Source organism: Rhinoderma darwinii, chromosome 1 (genome assembly GCF_050947455.1).
Source record: "Rhinoderma darwinii isolate aRhiDar2 chromosome 1, aRhiDar2.hap1, whole genome shotgun sequence".
Classification (NCBI taxonomy): domain Eukaryota; kingdom Metazoa; phylum Chordata; class Amphibia; order Anura; family Rhinodermatidae; genus Rhinoderma; species Rhinoderma darwinii.
The window spans coordinates 271,879,183-271,898,185 of record NC_134687.1 but is presented as its reverse complement, the minus strand read 5'-3'; the positions used below and the strand labels follow the sequence as shown (position 1 = coordinate 271,898,185).

Genomic DNA, 19,003 nt, shown 5'->3' with positions numbered 1-19,003 from the left:
AATACCTCAGCAAATTAACAGCTAGAATGCCAAAGGTCTGCAATGCTGTAATTGCTGCAAATGGAGCATTCTTTGACGAAAGCAAAGTTTGAAGGAGAAAATTATTATTTCACATAAAAATCATTATTTCTAACCTTGTCAATGTCTTGACTATATTTTCTAGTCATTTTGCAACTCATTTGATAAATATAAGTGTGAGTTTTCATGGAAAACACAAAATTGTCTGGGTGACTCCAAACTTTTGAACGGTAGTGTATATGTGTGTGTATGTACAGTATACGAGTAATACCAGTCTGCAGCGTTGTGTAGGTGTTCAGTATTGCAGCACTATTTTTGTGTATGGTACAGCGATATTACTGACCAAGTTGTAATTGCAGTCCTGTCACATGTAAAACGTACCAGTATATTTCAATGTAATTATGTACTACCACTGCTAAAATGTATTCATTAAAGGGGTTTTCCCTTAAGGGACATTTATGACATATCCACAGGATGTCATAAATGTCAGATAGATGCGGATCCCACCTCTGGGGCCCACACCTATCTCTAGAACGAGGCCCTCTAAACCCCGTTCCAGCTTTTTGTGCTCACGCTGTCTCCCAGCCACTTCCTGATTACATGGTCGGTAGTTACGGAAACAGCGTAACTCGCTGAGCTACACTGTTTCCGTAAGCCCCATAGAACTGAATATTAGTTAAGGAAACAGCTGGGACTCGCATCTATCTGACATTTGTAACATATCCTGTGGATATGTCATAAATGTCCCTAAATGAATAGGTCTTTAGTATCGAAAACCGCCCCCTGCCTGGACAACCCCTTTAACCCTTTCCCGACATTTGCCGTATGGGTACGTCATGGAAAGCCATGACTTCCCGCATTTTGCCGTACCCATACGCCAAATGTTTGGCACCGGTTCAGAAGCTGAGCCGGTGCTATCATCGTCGGATCTCAGCTCTATGTTACAGCTGACATCCGACTGTAACGGCGGGGACCGAAATTAGCTTCGATCCCCGCCGTTAACCCCTTAAGTGCAGCGCTCAAACGCGAGTGCTGCACTTAAGGTGTTTGCAGCTCATCGGAACCCCAGCAATGAAATTGCCGGGGTTACCGGTGGCTGCAATGGCAACCGGAGGCCTAATACTGGCCTCCCGGTCTGCCTAGCACGGAAACCGGTCAAGATCTGCCCGGCGGCGGAGCCTTGATCGGCTTCCGTAGCTGCCGGCAAGATGGCGCTGGGTCAGGAGCTGATCCGGCGTCATCAGCGGTGGAAGTCAGCTGCATGTTACAGCTGACATCCACCTGTAACGGCAGAAACTGGAGCTAGCTCCGATCCCTGCCATTAACCCCTTAGATGCAGCAATCGAAAGCGATTGCTGCATCGTAGCGGTTACTAGCAGATCGCCAGCCCTGACAGGCAATCGGGACTGGCGACTGCTGCTATGGCAACAGGAGACACAATGGTCTCCTGCTCTGCCATTACGGAAGCCGATTAGGCCCCGCCGGGAGGCGAAGCCTAATCGGCTTGCTGTCAGTGAATAACTGACAGATCTAATACATTGCACTACGTAGGTAGTGCAATGTATTAGAAAAAAATAAATCTGACAGCTGGACCTTCAAGTCCCCTAGGGGGACTTGAGAAAAAGTGTAAAAAAAGTGTAAAAAAAAGTGAAAACAATAAAAGTTTGAAAACAATAAAAGTTTCAAGTAATAAAATAAAACACAATCCCCATTTTACACTTATCAAGTCCTTTATTATTGAAAAAAAATAATAAACCATACGTATTTGGTATCGCCGCGACCGTAACAACCTGAGGTATCAAGATATTATATTATTTATTGCACGCGGTGAACAGCGTAAAAAAAAAGCGTAAAAAACTTTACCAGAGTTTCTGTTTTTTGGTCACTTTGCCCTATGAATATAGGAATAAAAAGTGATCAAAAAGTCGCACGTATTCCAAAAATGGTACCTATAAAATCTATAGCTCGTCTCGAAAAAAAACAAGCCCTCATAGCTCCGTCGACAAAAAAATGAAAAAGTTATGGTTCTCACAACAAAAGTAGTTTTATTGTGCAAAAAGTTGTAAAACATAAAAAAGTCCTATAAAATAGGTATCGCCGGAATCGTACTGACCCGCAGAATAAAGGTAACATGTAATTTATAACGCATGGTGAACGCTGTATAAAAAAACCTAAATAAAACTATGCCAGAATTGCGGTTTTTTGTTTACCTGGCCTCCCAAAAAATAGGATAAAAGGTGATCATAAAGTCGCATGTACCCCAAAATGGTACCAATAATAACTACAGCTCGTCCCGCAAAAAAACAGCCCTCATACCACTACACCTATGAAAAAATTAAATTAGTTATGGCTCCAATAAGTCAGGAAATAAAAAATATGCAGTTGTGCTGCCCGAGGGGAACATTTCTTCTGTTTCAAGAGGAGATTTATCAAGGACCTAAAATTAGAGAACCAGGAAAGGAAGGGCCCAAACATATCTGCTGGAAGCGACGGTGCCCGTATTATACCAGGACAACACTTTCCCAGCAAAATTCCCCAAACTGCAAAGGTGCGGAGTGTGGACCAAAAGGGGGATAAGAAAGGACGCCATTTATCAGTGCGACACCGCCTGTGCAGAAAGGATTGTGTCACAGCGTAACACACATCTATGGATCATTTTATTGTTTTTTTACGCCATTATAATCCCACCTGACTATGCCCCTCAGGTACTCTGCCCAGCTTACATGTACCCCCACATTATAAACGGAAACACCAGCAATACTCAAACAAAACTACTACCAAGCAAAATCCGCTCTCCAAAAGCCAAATGGCGCTCCATCCCATCTGAACCCTACAGCCTGCCCAAACAGCAGTTTCCTTCCACGTATATGGCATCGTCATACCCGGGAGAACCCTTTTACCAATTTTTGTGGTGTGTGTCTCCAGCGTCATAAGCTGGTCATGACCTATTTGCCACTGAAATGGCATATCTAGGGAAAAATATAAATTTTTAATTTGCACCATCCGCAGTGCATTTATTTATGGAAAAGAACTGTGGAGTGAAATACTCACTACACCCCTTAACAAATGCCTTGAGGGGTGTAGCTTCGAAATGGGGTCACTTCTCTGGGGTTTCTTTTATTATTTCACATCAGAGCCCTGCAATTGTGAACCAATACTTTGTAAATCGCCAAATTAGGCCTCAATTTTACATGGTGCTATTTCACTCCTGAGCCTGGTCGAATTTCCAGGCAAAAGATTAGTGCCCCATGTAGGGTGTTTCTAAAACCAGGAAACCCAGCATAATAATTGGAGAGCTGTCTTGTTATGGTGGCACAAGCTGGGCACCACATATTGGCATATATATGGAAAAAATCCCATTTTCACTCTGCAACATCGAGGTCACACTAATTTCTAAAAAACACCTGCAGGGTTAAAATGCTTACTACACCCCTAGGAAAATGCATTGAGGGGTGTAGTTTCCAAAATTGGGTCACTTCTGGGGGGTTTCCACTGTTTTGGGCCCACAGGCACCCAGAAACCAATCCAGCAACATCTGCACTCCAAATGGCGGTCCTTCCCTTCTGAGCCCTGCCGTTTGCCCAAACAGCAGTTTATGACCACATATGGGGTATTGCCGTGCTCGGGAGAAATTGCTTTTCAAATGTTGGGTTCTTTTTTTCCTTTATTTGTTGAGAAAATGAAAAAAATTGCGCTAAAGCTACGTCTTATTGAAGAAAAAAGACTGTTTTTATTTTCACTGCCCAATTCTAATAAATTCTATGAAACATCTGTGGGGTCAAAATGCTTACTACACCCCTAGATGAATTCCTCAAGAGGTGTAGTTTCCTAAATTGAGTCCCTTTTTGGGCGTTTTCATTGTTTTGTCCCCTCAGGGCCTTTGCAAATGTGACCTGGCCTCCGCAAACCATTCCTGCTAAATGTGATCTCAAAAAGCCAAATAGTGCTCGTTCCCTTCTAAGCCCTGCCGTGTGTCCAAACAGCCGTTTATTACCACATGTGGGGTACTGTTTTACTCGGTAGAATTTGCTTTACAAATTTAGTGGTGCTTTTTCTCCTTCAGTCCTTCTGGAAATGAGAAAAAATTAGCTAAACTTACATTTTCTTTGAAAAAAATGTAGATTTTTATTTTCAGGGCCTACTTCCAATAATTTCTGCAAGAAACCTGTGGGGTCAAGACGCTCACTATACCCCTAGATAATTTCCTCAATGGGTGTAGTTTCCGAAATGGGGTCACTTGTGGGGGGTTTCCACTGTTTTGTCCCCTCAGGGGCTTTGCAAATGTGACATGGCCTTTCAAACCATTCCTGCTAAATTTGAGCTCCAAAAGCCAAATAGCGCTCTTTCCCTTCTAAGCCCTGCCGTGTGTCCAAATATCCGTTTATTACCACATGTGGGGTATTGTTTTACTCGGGAGAAATTGCTTTACAAATTTTGTGGTGCTTTTTCTCCTTTAGTCCTTGCGGAAATGAGAAAAAAAATCGCTAAACCTACATTTTCTTTGAAAAAATGTCGATATTAATTTTCACGGCCTACTTCCAATAATTTCTGTAAAAAACATGTGTGGTCAAAATGCTCACTGTGCCCCTAGATAATTTCCTTGAGGTGTGTAGTTTCCCAGATGGGGTAAATTTTGGGGGATTTTTACTGTTTTGGCACTTCAAGAGTCCTTCAAACCTGACATGGTCCTAAAATATATTCTAACAAAAATAAGGCCCCAAAATTCCCTAGGTGTTCCTTTGCTTCTGAGGCCAGTGCTTCATTCCAGTAGCACGATACGGCCACATGTGGGATATTTCCTAAAACTGGGCAACAAATATTGAGTTGCATTTCTCTGGCAAAACCTTCTGTGTTATAAAAAATATTGTATTACAAAAAAATATGAAATTTGTAAATTTCACCTCTACTTTGCTTTAATTCCTGTGAAATGTGTAAAGGGTTAAGACATTTTCTAAATGCTATTTTGAATACTTTGAGGGGTGAAGTTTTTAAAATGGGGTGACTTTTTGGGGGTTTCTAATATCTAAGGACCTCAAAACCACTTCACAACTGAACTGGCCCCGTAAAAATACCCTTTTGAAATTTTTTGGAAAATGTGAGAAATTGCTGCTAAAGTTCTAAGCCTTGTGAGGTCATAGAAAAATAAAAGGATGCTCAAAAAACAATGCCAATCTAAAGTAGACATATGGGGGATGTTAATTAGCAACAATTTTGTGTGGTATAACTGCCTGTCTTACAAGCAGATACATTTAAATTGAGAAAAATGCTAATTTTTGAAATTTTTTGCTAATTTTTGGTGTTTTTCACAATTAAATACTGAACATATCGAGCAAATTTTGCCAGTAACTTAAAGTGCAATGTGTCATGAGAAAACAATCTCAGAATCGCTTGGATAGGTGAAAGCATTCTGGAGTTATTACCACATAAAGTGACACATGTCAGATTTGAAAAATGAGGCTCTGTCAGGAAGGTCAAAAGTGGCTAAAGAGCGAAGGGGTTAAAGAGAACCTTTCACATGCCCATACATGTGCAGCTGAGTGCAGCTTGTAATGGGCAGGGCTGTACAAATCTTGTCTCACTATAAAAAAATGTCCTATCTTTTTCCGTTACTTAGATATCGGTGACGTTATATTTGGCGCCCGATATTTAAATAACCCCCTGAACTGTCAATGGTGACACTGTCCAATCAGCTACAGACAGTGTCACAGCAAGAGCTGGAGAGGAGAACAAGAGCGTGCGCACGTGCAGCTCCGCCACCACCACGGAACAGAAGAGGAGAAGAAGAGGGAGTATCTTTAGGCGCCATACGCTGCGGGTGTCAGCTGTGTATGACAGCTGACACGGACAGGAATAGCGATCGCTCTCTTACAGGAGCCTATAAAAATGACAATATACTGCAACACATTAGTATTGCAGTGTATTTTACAAGCAATCTAATGATCGCTAGTTCAAGTTCCCTAGGGGGACTAATACAATGTGTAAAAAAAAAAAAGTAAATAAAGTTATTAGTGAAAAAAAAATATATATATATTTAAAGTCCAAATAAAAACCTTTTCCCATTTTTTTCTCCAAATTAATGTAAAAAGTACACAAAATTGATATAGCTGCGTCCGTAAAAGTCCAAACTATAACAATATACCATTATTTAACTTGCACGGTGAATGCTGTAAAAAATAAAAAATTTAAAATGCCAAAATCTCCGTTTTTTGGTCACCTTAGCTCTCAAATGTTTTTTTTTTATAAAAAGTGCTCAAAAAGTCGTGTGTACCAAACAATGATACCAATAAAAACGACAACTCCTCCCACAAGAAATAAGCCATCACACAACTCTATTGACCTAAAAATAAAAAAGTTATGGCTCTTGGAAAGCGGGGAGGGAAAAGAAAAAACAAAAATGAATCAGTCCGGAAAGGGCTAACTAATCTCTAATAAGAAACATTTATGACCACATGTGGGTTATAGCCATATTCGGGAGAAATTGCTTTACAAATGTTGGGCGGCTTTTTCTCCTTTATCCTTCGTGAAAATTAAAAAATGTAACATTTTAGTGGAAATAATGTTGATATTCATTTTCGTGGCCTAATTTTTGTTCTTTACATTTTTATAGAAAACATTTTTTTTTTCTTTTGGGAAGACAAAAAAACATATACATCTATACAGAAGGGCAACCGTGGACAAAAATGGTGGACCTCTGACAAAGGAAAAACACAAATTATCCGGAAAGAACAGAATCATAAAGAGAAAAAAAGAAGGAAAGGAAAAGGAAAAGAAAAAAGATCCAATCTAGACATCTTGTACACATTAATCACTAAAGTACTGAGTCCAAAGTTCCCAAAAATCAATAAAGGAGGAATATATATGTTGTCTTAAATAAAAAAGGTGTTGATGTATACAATGCGTTGACACCATGTTTATCAGCTCAGTACAAGTGGGGGACGTAGGGGATTTCCAAGCTCTGGCTATAAGAAGTTTTGCAGAAAGCAAAATATGACAAACTAGTCGTCTAAAATCCACTCCCAGCGACAGCACTGCCAAAGCTGGTTTGAATGGAATAGCGACCCCAATAATCTTATTAATCAAACCAAAGATGTCGAGCCAGAAGTTCGTAGTACTGGGCATTCCGAAAAAATATGGAATATAGAACCTGCTTGCCCAAAGGATCGCCAGCAACGGTCAAAAGACTGGGGGTAAATTTTTGCTAATTTTGAAAGTGTATAATACCAGCGCATTAGTACTTTATGGAATACTTCTAAAAGATTCGAACAAAGGGAGGACTTCATAGTCCAACTAAGTGTTCTAGCCCATTGTTTCGGAGAATAGGTTTCACCAAGATCTCTCTCCCAATGTAGAAAGTGAGCTCGCTCGACAATCCCCACATCATCGTTCAGGAGGGAGAGCCATCCCTGAAGGGAGGCTTGTACAGTGGGATTCTTTGGAAGAGGAAGTAAAGGGTTCACAGTGTAGGCCACCAAAACACTACGGAGAGAGATGCTCCCAAATATATGTTGCTCGATTGAAGGCCAAGCAGAAGCCAAAGTGGTGGATATCCAAGCTCCCAATTGTTTAATCAACAAAGCTTTATTAGAATTAGGCCATTTTCGTGGCCTAATTCTAATAAATTCTGCAAAAGACCTGTGGGGTCTAAATACTCACTATACCCCTAGATAAATTCCTTGAGTGGTGTAGTTTCCCAAACGGGGTCACTTGTGTCGGGTTTCCACTGTTTTGTCCCCTCAGGGGCTTTGCAAATTCGACATGGCACCCGAAAACTATTCCAGCTAAATTTGAGCTCCAAAAGCCAAATATCGCTCCTTCCCTTCTGAGCCCTGCCGTGTGTCCAAACAGCCGTTTATTACCACATATGGCATATTGCCGTAATCGGGAGAAATTGCTTTACAAATGTTGGGGTGCTTTTTCTCCTTTATTCCTTGTAAAAATGAAAAATTTCTAAGTTTTTTCAGAAAAAAAGTAGATTTTCATCTTCACAAACTAATTCTAATGAATTCAGCAAAAAAAACAAAAAAAAAAACTGTGGGCTCAAAATGCTAATTATACCCCTAGAAAAATTACTTGAGGGGTGTAGTTTCCAAAATGGGGTCACTTTTTGGGGGTTTCCACGGTTTTGGTCCCTCCAGTGCATTGCAAATGCGACATGGCATGGCACTGAAATCTATTCCCGCAAAATCAGCGCTCAAATCCAAATGACGCTCTTTCTCTTCTAAGTCCTGCTGTGGATCAAAATAGCAGTTTATTACCACATGGGAGATTGCCGTAATCGGGAGAAATAGCTTTACAAATGTTGGGTTGTTTTTTCTCCTTTATTCCTAGTAAAAATGTTACATTTCTATGTTTTTCAGAAAAAAAAGTAGATTTTCATCTTCACAGCCTAATTCCAATGAATTCAGCAAATAAACTGTGGGGTCAAAATGCTAACTATACCCCTAGATAAATTCCTTGAGGGTGTAGTTTCCATAATGGGGTCACTTTTGGGGGGTTTCCACTGTTTTGGCACCACAATACCTCTTCAAACCTGCCAAGGCCCCAAATTATCCTAGGTGCTCCTTTGCTTCTGAGGCCTGTGCTTCAGTCCAGTAGCATACTAGGGCCACATGTGGGATATTTTTGAAAACTCCAGAATCTGGGCAATAAATATTGAATTACTTTTTACCGGTATAAACTTCTGTGTTACAGAAATAAATGGATTACAAATTAATTTTGGCCAAAAAAATGAAATTTGTTAATTTTACCTCTACTTTGCCTTAATTCCTGTGAAATGTGTAAAGGGTTAAGACATTTTCTAAATGCTATTTTGAATACTTTGAGGGGTGAAGTTTTTAAAATGGGGTGACTTTTTGGGGGTTTCTAATATCTAAGGACCTCAAAACCACTTCACAACTGAACTGGCCCCGTAAAAATACCCTTTTGAAATTTTTTGGAAAATGTGAGAAATTGCTGCTAAAGTTCTAAGCCTTGTGAGGTCATAGAAAAATAAAAGGATGCTCAAAAAACAATGCCAATCTAAAGTAGACATATGGGGGATGTTAATTAGCAACAATTTTGTGTGGTATAACTGCCTGTCTTACAAGCAGATACATTTAAATTGAGAAAAATGCTAATTTTTGAAATTTTTTGCTAATTTTTGGTGTTTTTCACAATTAAATACTGAACATATCGAGCAAATTTTGCCAGTAACTTAAAGTGCAATGTGCCTAAAGGGTTAAGATACTTTCTGATTGCTGTTTTGAATACTTCGCGGGGTGCCGTTTTCAAAATGAGGTGCTTTATGGGGACTTTCTAATATATAAGGCCCTCAAAGCCACTTCAGAACTGAACTGGTCCCTGAAAAAATAGCCTTTTGAAATTTTCTTGAAAATGTGAGAAATTGCTGCGAAAGCTCTAAGCCTTGTAACGTCGTAGACAAATAAAAGAACATTCAAAAAACGATGCAAACATAAAGTAGAGATATGGGATATGTGAAATAGTAACTATTTTGTGTGGTATTACTATCTGTTTTACAAGCAGACACATTTAAATTTAGAAAAATGCAAATTTTTGCAAATTTTTGCAAAATTTTGGTGTTTTTCACAAATAAATATTAGATTTATTTTTTTTTTTTTTTTATCAAATCTGTTTTTATTAGTATAAAAGTACAAATTACAATACAAAACTGACACTACAGTTACCTGTGTCATACAAAAAACATTGAATTATTGTCATTCAGTTGGACTTATTTAACATGTGCTAGCTGAAAGGAAAAGGTAAATAAAAAGAGGAAAGAAAAAGTACATTTCCAATGTGAGCAGTGACATCCACTTGTATCTAACACATGGCTAAACATGAATTTCTAAGAAACATCAACGATGTGTTTCGATTTACTCAATGTATTAACACCTTTCACCAATCTTTAGTGATAAATCCATACGACTGCAGTAATTTCGATTAAGACCACATAACATGTGATTTTTGGGTAACATGAGGTAAGACAAAATGGAACGGTGGGGAAGGGTAATACAAGGGGATAGTTATGGGTAAGGATGTGAATAGGATTACAGCAATACCTCACAATAAAAAATCAGAAACTTAGGAAATTGTTCTCATTAGATCATCTCTATGTTGCAACCAAGGAGACCATATTTTCACAAACTTCTCATAAGTATCTTCCACTCTGTTAGAAAGTTCTTCCATGCGACATATCTGACTAACTTTGTCTATCCATTGACTTACGGAAGGAGTAGTAGGTTGTAGCCAGTACAAAGGAATTAACATTTTTGCTGCCGCTAACAGATGCGTATGTAAGTACTTTTTGGACATAGTCATAGAATTTGAAGGGAGTCCCAACGCTATGTTCTCTAACGACAGAACTACATCTGTATTACATATCAAGTTAATGTTCCTTTCTATTTGTGACCAAAAGGGTCTAACCTGAAGGCAAGTCCACCAGATATGTGACAAAGAACCCTCCTGTGACTTACATCTCCAGCATAGAGCATTTGGGGCAAAACCCATACGATAAAGATTTTGCGGAGTTTTGTACCATCTGGTGAGCAATTTATAATGGTTCTCCTGTAGTTTTACACACCTAGAGAATCCATGTGAGTTGCCCATTACCATATTCCTCTCCTGATCCGACAGCCGCAGTCCGAGCTCCGCTTCCCACGACGCTATGAAGGATGGCAAATCCCTCCCTTCCATTGCTGAAAGTTGGTGATAGATCTTAGACATTTTATGTTTATTCCCTCTATGAGTAGCTAGAAGCTTCTCAAACCATGTGAGCTCTCTAGTTGTCTTGTAATCTTTTAAAAATTTAGTACATGCTATTTGTATGTGATGGATCTGAAGAAAATTAAGCTTCAAAGCCTCACCATGCATCATAGACTGGATCTCCTCTGCTGTAGGTACTCTATTGTCTAACATAAAGTCTCTAATCTGAATTCCTGCAAAACATTTCCATAGGTCTGAGCTATATCCGCTCCCCAATTTAATAAGTTTAGGTAATGCCGCTACTGGAAGTATTGGTGACGGTTGAGGTAACACCTTCTCTGTCAAGCCCACCTTAGCCCAGACCGCTAAAGTGCCTTTCATTAAAGGATTTCTCATAGCTCCTATGTCTTGTTGGCTCGGCACCCAAAGAACTCCTAATGGATTATCTAATCCGCCTACTGCGTCCCTAGATAGCCCTCCCTGCTCCTCCGACTCTGCTGCCAAATCTAACCATCTTTGTAGATGTATAGCTTTGTAGTAACCCTCTATATCTGGAAGTCCCATTCCTCCTTGACGTTTGCTCCTTGTGAGATTGCGGTATGATATCCTCGGCCTTCTTTGTTTCCACAAATATTTTGAGATCATTTGTTGTACTGTCCTGAAGAAAGTTCTTGGTAAGAGAATTGGAACCATATTCATAATGTAAAGCACCACAGGTAGGATATAGGTCTGTAGCAGATTCCTTCTGCCCATCCACGATATGTATGGAATATTATAGGCAGAAAGAAGTTCTTTTATCTTCCGAAGGAGCGGTTGATAATTTAATTTGTATAGTGCATTTAGATCTGCGGGTAGTTGTATACCTAAGTATTTCACAGATTCCGAGGGCCATTGGAATTCAGAAGCTGAAGCCAATCCCTTCACCTGTCTCTGCGGTAGGGTTACATTAAGAATTTCCGACTTAGTATAGTTTACCTTGAAATTAGACACCATTCCATAGCTGTGAAAGGTTTCTAAAATAACTGGGATAGCGCTCTCTGGATTTGTGATGGTAAGTAGCATATCATCAGCAAATGCGTGAACCAAGTGTATTTTTGAGTTTATATTTAAGCCTTCAATTCGTGTATCCTGCCTCAAGGCCTGCAAGAGAGTCTCCAGAGTCAGAATGAATAAAGACGGTGAGAGGGGGCATCCCTGTCTTGTGCCATTCCCAATTGAGAAGGAGGGAGACAAAACCCCATTCACCCGTATCTTCGCCGATGGCTTGCTATATAGCGTAAGGATCGCTTTGATAAATGGTTCTGGGAATCCAAATTTAGCTAACGTAGCTGTCATAAAGTCCCATGCCACTCTATCAAATGCCTTCTCTGCATCTGTACCTATGAGCACCAGGGATGTTTTTGAATCATGCGCTTTCTGTATGCAATTCATCAGGCGAATGGAGTTATGTCTACCCTCCCTCCCTGGCACAAAACCTTTCTGATCCAAATGCACTAAAGTATTTAGGAACTTTCTTACTCGCGTGGAGAGTAATTTAGCCCATATTTTAAGGTCCAGGTTTAAAAGAGATATAGGCCTATAACTAGAACATAAGAGGGGATCTTTTCCTTCCTTAGGCAGTATCGTGATATACGCTTCAAGTGACTGTGCCGTTAATTTATTTCCTCTTAGCAACTCATTATAAGCTTTGACCAAAGGAGGTAATAATATATCTTTAAATTTTTTATAATATTTGATAGTTAGCCCGTCTGGCCCTGGGCTCTTCCCTGAGGGAAATGAATATAACACTTTTGACACCTCCGCCAAAGTAACCGGAGTCATAAGTTCCTCCGCATCTGCAGCCGAGATTGTAGGTAATGTTAATGGCCTCAAAAAATCTTCAATCTGCATAGATCTGGAGATATCTGAGTTCAAGGAAGGGACCGGGATATTGTATAAACTCGAGTAGTATTCACTAAAAACTCCTGCAATGTCCTCAGTATTCGTGTATGTATTTCCTTCTGATGTTTTAATCCTATGAATAAAGGCCTTTTCTTTTTTCTTTTTGATCAGTGCCGTCATTAACTTTCCCCCCTTATCCCCGTGCGCGTATAACTTCTGGTGATAGTGCACCATATTAGCTGCCAGCTTTTTGTTCAAGGAATCTTTTAAATTATTCCGAAGAATTTGCAATTCCGATTGTAGCTTTTTGGTTGGGGTAGTTTTGTGTATCTTTTCCGTCTCTGCAATTTGCGATAGCAACAATAATATTCCTTTCTCCCTCTCTCTCTTTACTTTAGTTCCTAGTGAGATTAATATGCCCCTGATATATGTCTTATGCGCTTCCCATACTATAGTGCCCGACACGTCGTCTGTGGTATTGATTTCAAAGTATGTTTGTAATGACTCGGTCAATGTCTTGGACAAATCCGGTAAATCCAATAGGGCTTCATTTAGCCTCCATGTCCACTCTCTAGGAGACAGCTCAGCTACCTTCAACGTAATAAATGTTGGTGCATGATCTGAGACCGTAATTTGTCCAATACTGGCCGACTCCAGTGATGATATAAAATGTGCATGTATAAGCAGGTAATCCAGTCTCTGATGGGAACGGTGAGGGTGAGAAAAAAAAGTATAATCTTTTTGTGTAGTATGCAGAATTCTCCATGAGTCGTGTAAGTTAAATTCTTGTAACTTATTTAAAAGCTTCCGTCTACCAATCTGTGGAATGGTTGACTTTTGTGTTGAAGAGTCTAGCTCTGGATTAATAGTTAAATTTAGATCTCCCCCAATAATAATAGGGCCTTCTGCAAAAGCTCTCAATTCTTCCAAAGTGTGAAGTAACCATGGAACCTGAGATTTGTTGGGAACATACACATTCGCTAAGGTGCATGTGAGTGCCCCCAATTTACCTTTGATAAATAAAGCTCTGCCATCCTTCGCATCATGCCTCGCCAGGAGTACAAACGGTAGGTCTCTATGTAGCGCTATGGAGACTCCTCGAACTGCAGAGCCCGAACTGCAGCTATGGAACCACGAAGAAAAATAGTTAGTAGGTAATTTAGGTATTTTTTCAGCCTTAAAATGTGTTTCCTGTATAAAGGCTACAGATACTTGCTCCCTTTTTAACAGCGTTATTATCTGGTTCCTTTTCTGAGGCGAGTTCAGCCCATTTGTGTTGTAAGTCGCTAGCTTTATTGTCGCCATTTTTGTAGAGTATGTATTAAGCTATTCATTTTGCTAAGGTATTGTTTGGCATGTATTTGGGTAGATAAAAACAATCGACAGGGTAGGAGCAGGACAAGAGGAAAGAGGGGGAGGAAAACATACAACAAAACAGACATACAAACAAGCAATAAGTGTCCAGGCACTATGTAACTTCCGCTCATATATGGCCAACTGGGCTGCATATACAAAACACCACCTAATAGGTGTAGTAGAAATCCCACTACCCACCTACTTCTATCACCATAGCATCGTTGCATACGGAGATAGGGGAGGGAAAAATTCCTGAGCCGAGGCCAGGCTCAGATCCATAGTTTATTCTCACTTTAGGAGAGATCAAATAGTAAAAAATAACATATTATCTATAACAATAGCATTGGAAGGAAATAACCTTCCCTTACAGGCACTTATCATAGAATGTCTGTCTTATGTGAATAACTGCCGGTCACTACCCACATTACTTCTGAGATGATATATTGACCATTAACATACTTGGCCCTTTTGTCCAAGTAGTATTATCTCAGAACATACGTACTAAACCACATACCTAACTATATTCCATTAGCTGGAGTTGCATATCGTACGTATCAGGTGGCCTAGCTGCTTCAAGTTGTTATTCTGGGTAGCTCCTTATCATAGTACATATATAGAGGTCTACATATCCTCTTCACCCATCTAGTACCGTAAAACATGTAGGCCTCTATCCACATAGCCAAAAACCTCAAATTATCATATTATCTATTAGTCACAATAATGTACCCTATAAAACATTCCAAACAGTAGAATTTTAAGATTAGCAGTTAGAGACATCAATAATTGAAACAAAAACAGCATAGCTCACGAACAAGACTGGACAGTTCAAGGTACATCCTCCTCCATGACTTCTGCCCTTTGCTTCTTTCCGCGTGGCGTTCTGTGTTTGGAGTACACAGACCAAGGTTCCATCTTTGGCAGATCTGGTAGCGTGATGTCGGTCTGAGCTGGTAACCAGTTCTGTATCGGAATCGGGCGTATACCCAATCTTTCCCATGCTTCTTCCAGATCGTTCGGAGTATGGATCAAGATCCTCTTCCCCTCCTTAATGATCGCCAACCCGAAGGGAAAAAGCCATGTGTAAGGTAAATTAATTTCCCGGAGTTTCGCCAACAATGGTCTCATGATGCGCCTCTTTGCGAGTGTAGATGCCGCTATATCTTGATATAGCTGTAGTGTAGAGCCTTCAAATGTAACCCTTTGCTGTTCTCTGTTAGCCGTTAATATAGCTGCCGTATCCACGTAGCTTAGCAGACCACAGATGACATCTCTTGGTGTTTCTGTCGGCTTAGGCTTAGGTCTAAGGGCCCTATGGATCCGTTCGATCACCACCTTTTCCGCCCTCTCTTCTCCCAGCAAGACTGCAAATATTTGCCGCGCAATTGCAGGTAATGCCTCAGCTGCGTACGATTCAGCCAGGCCTTTCAGCCTGATATTTTTCCTACGGCTTCTATTCTCCATGTCCTCAATCATAGTCAGTGCCCTGTTCATTTGCGACTCCTGAACTTGCAGCTTGTGCCCCACTGAGTCCGCATGGTTTACTGTGTCTGATAATGCCGATTCAAGCACTTCTAATCTGTGCCCCATACGCTTAAAATCTGACCTGAATTCTGTGATCTCCTTCATAACCGGCATTATGGCTTGTTGTAGGGTTTTCTTCAGGAACGATTTAGTTATTCCTCCTGTGTCTGAGATCGCTGCAGCAGCACCGCACATGCTGTCAGCATCTGAGTCCTCAGATGCAGGGTACGGCGCCATTTTGGAAACTCCAGCCGCCGTTTGCAAATCCCGTTTCTGCAGGAATTTATCCAGGTCAGCTTGCTGTTTTTGCGCTCCCGGGGTGCTCAATGTGTCCCTGAGTTTGTCCTTTCCCGTCTTCACCATTTTTAGTATAAATGTGCCTCTTATTCGTTCTGGATCTGAGCCGGCTTGTGAGGAGCACTGTCTTATGCTTCCATCACGTTCAGCGGTCAGGCTCCGCCCCCCAATATTAGATTTATTGACCAAATTTTTTCACTAAAATAAAGTACAATATGTCACGAGAAAACAGTCTCAGAATCACTTGGATAGGTAAAAGCATTCCAAAGTTATTACCACATAAATTGACACATGTTCAATTTGAAAAAATCGGCTTCGTCCTCATGGCCAAAACAGACTTAGTCCTGAAGGGGTTAAGCTCAGTGGCGTAATTATAGGGGTCGCAGCGACCTCCCGCACCACATCAATAAAAAGTTACTATAGTAACTGGGGCCTATGTATTAAACTACACGGGCCCTCTTTACTATAGTAACTGTGTCACATACTCTCTGCCTGCGGCTCCCTTGGTCTCCAGGACGTCGAGAGTTACTCACTCGGGCGTCGCCCGGCCTGGCAGACTGAGGCAGTCTGCAGCCAATAGGAGCTCAGGAGCGTCAGGCAAATCAAAGCCTGGCTGATGTTCCTGAGCTCCCGCCCTCTCCTTATTTAGTTCAGCCTGGGGTTGTAGGCCTTTGTCTGTAATTAGAGTTAGGGTATGTGCACACACACTAATTACGTCCGTAATTGACGGACGTATTTTGGCCGCAAGTACCGGACCGAACACAGTGCAGGGAGCCGGGCTCCTAGCATCATACTTATGTACGATGCTAGGAGTCCCTGCCTCGCTGCCGGACAACTGTCCCGTACTGTAAACATGATTACAGTACGGGACAGTTGTCCGGCAGCGAGGCAGGGATTCCTAGCATCGTACATAAGTATGATGCTAGGAGCCCGGCTCCCTGCACTGTGTTCCGTCCGGTACTTGCGGCCGAAATATGTCCGTCAATTACGGACGTAATTAGTGTGTGTGCACATACCCTTACCTAGCCTGGTGCTTTCCCTTGTTCCAGACTTCCCTGAGCGACTTGCATTTGTGACCTGACCCCGGCTGGACTCCTGACTTTTCTTTGCCTTCTGACTTTTGTCTTTTCTGCACTCTCCCGGTTTTGACCCTGCATGCCTGACTCCACCTTTTGCGTCTGGACTTGTCCGTGGCGCAGTTGCCCTGCCTCTCCCTCCGTGTACTTCCCAAGTTACCCTTTGTTATTTCGTACTGTCTCTGTCTTGTCCGTTTGTCAGTTTCACGTGTACTAGTATAGGGAACGCGCCAGTTGTGTGCCGTCGTTTAAGTCGGGTCGTACAAGTAGGTAGGGACAGAGGTTTGGGAAGAACAGTGACCTCACTGTTTACTGTATATTTGTTTGTGACAGAATTTCAGACCCATTACTTGCTCTTCCCTGTTGTCTGGCTTTGTTTGCCATGGACCCCTTGGTAGTGTTAACAGAGCAAATGCAGGTTCTCACTCAAATGGTGCAGGATCTGGCCCAGAGAGTTTACCTCCAGGAGCATGCCCCGCAGGTGGCCGCCCCTGTGTTACTCAGGGCAGCATACCCTCCCACAGCTGTACTGGAACCCCAAATCCAGTTACCCGATCGTTTCTCTGGCGATCAAAATTTTTTGCATCTTTTCGTGAGAGCTGCATGCTTTATTTTCAATTACGGCCCCATTCTTCTGGCTCTGAGTCTCAACGTGTGGGGATCATCATATCCCGTCTGCTGGGGGATCCCCAGGATTGGGCATTTTCCTTATCTCCCACTAGTCCCCAACGCTCCTCTGTCGACCCTTTCTTTTCCGCCCTGGGACATCTCTATGACGGACCCGACAGGATAGCGTTTGCTGAAACACAGTTAGGGGGACTTCGGCAGGGTAAGAGGCCAGTAGAGGAGTACTGCTCTGAGTTTAGGAAGTGGTCAGTGGACTCTACCTGGGGTGACTCAGCCCTGAAGTACCACTTCAGGCTAGGACTGACTGATGCCCTGAAAAACCTGCTAGTAGGTTTCCCCCCCCCGACTCCCTAGATCAGCTCATGAATCTCGCTGTCCGTCTCGACCGACGCATCCGGGAGCATCGGCAGGAATGGTCCAGTCCTCCTACTCCAGTCGCTCCTCCTGGGTCTCGAGCTGTCCCAGTATCATCTTCTTCAGCTGAGTACCAAGAGGAACAGATGGAGATAGGGATCACAGGTGATCCGAAAGTTCGCAGGGAGTTCCGCCGCAAAAATGCCTTATGCTTCTACTGTGGAGACGCGAACCATCTACTGAGCACCTGTCCCAAACGCACAAAGAAGACTCCAGAAAACTTCCTAGCCTAATTGGTCATCGGGGAGGTCACTTAGGTGCACAGGTATTTCCCGTCCGTTTTAATAAGGTCTTGTTGCCAGCCCAGGTGTCATTTTTGGGCAAGACTGGGATAGGTTCTGCGTTTGTGGACTCCGGGTCGATTGATTTAGCCCTTATTGACTCGTCGGTTCCTATTTCCCTGGAAGGGGTAGACTCCTCCCTGTTAGCTTGCCGGCACGTTTTCCAGTCTACCCCCCTGTTTTGTTTAAAGATTGGTTTGATTCACTTTGAGGAATGTATTATGTTTGTCCTTAAGGGGCTACCCACCGAGATTTTATTAGGTCTCCCCTGGTTCCGCAAGCATAACCCCCATCTTTGATTGGGTGGCGGGGGAACTCGTCACTTGGGGTAAAAAGTGTATGCCATGTTGTATGTCCATCTTAAGGGTCAGTCTCGTTGAGGTGGGGAACACTCTTCCTGAATTTATTCAGGACTTCAGTGACGTCTTTTCTAAAAAAGTCTCTGAAGAGTTACCTCCTCATCGAGTACATGATTGCGCAATCAACCTGGTACCTGGAGCCAAGCTCCCCAAAGGTAGAATCTTTAATCTATCTTCCCCTCAGCGTGAAGCAATGAGGGAGTATATCCAGGAGAGCCTGGCCAAGGAGTACATCCGCCCCTTCTCATCACCTGTTGGTGCTGGTTTCTTCTTTGTGGGGAAGAAAGACGGGGGCTTCGACCCTGTATTGACTACCGTCAGCGAAACAATATTACCATAAAGAACCAACACCCCGCTCATCCCGATCTCTTTAATCAGGTTCAGGAGGCCCAATGGTTCTCTAAGTTTGACCTGCGGAGGGCCTATAACCTGATTAGAGTTCCTAAGGGGGATGAGTGGAAGACTGCCTTTA

The 19,003-nt window shown here is 41.9% G+C and overlaps 1 long non-coding RNA gene across 3 annotated transcripts in view; it reads left to right on the top strand.

Moving 5' to 3' along the window:
• LOC142760864 (uncharacterized) overlaps window positions 1-19,003 on the top strand; it is a 63,940-nt gene that overhangs the window by 25,307 nt on the left and 19,630 nt on the right. For 2 of the 3 annotated variants that reach the window (XR_012883430.1, XR_012883432.1), the window contains one exon: window positions 6,626-6,891. The exons of the other annotated variant lie outside the window; for it this stretch is intronic. This is a non-coding gene — a long non-coding RNA (uncharacterized LOC142760864). Of the gene's footprint in view, window positions 1-6,625; window positions 6,892-19,003 lie in introns of those variants that run through there. 3 annotated transcript variants of the gene reach the window in all.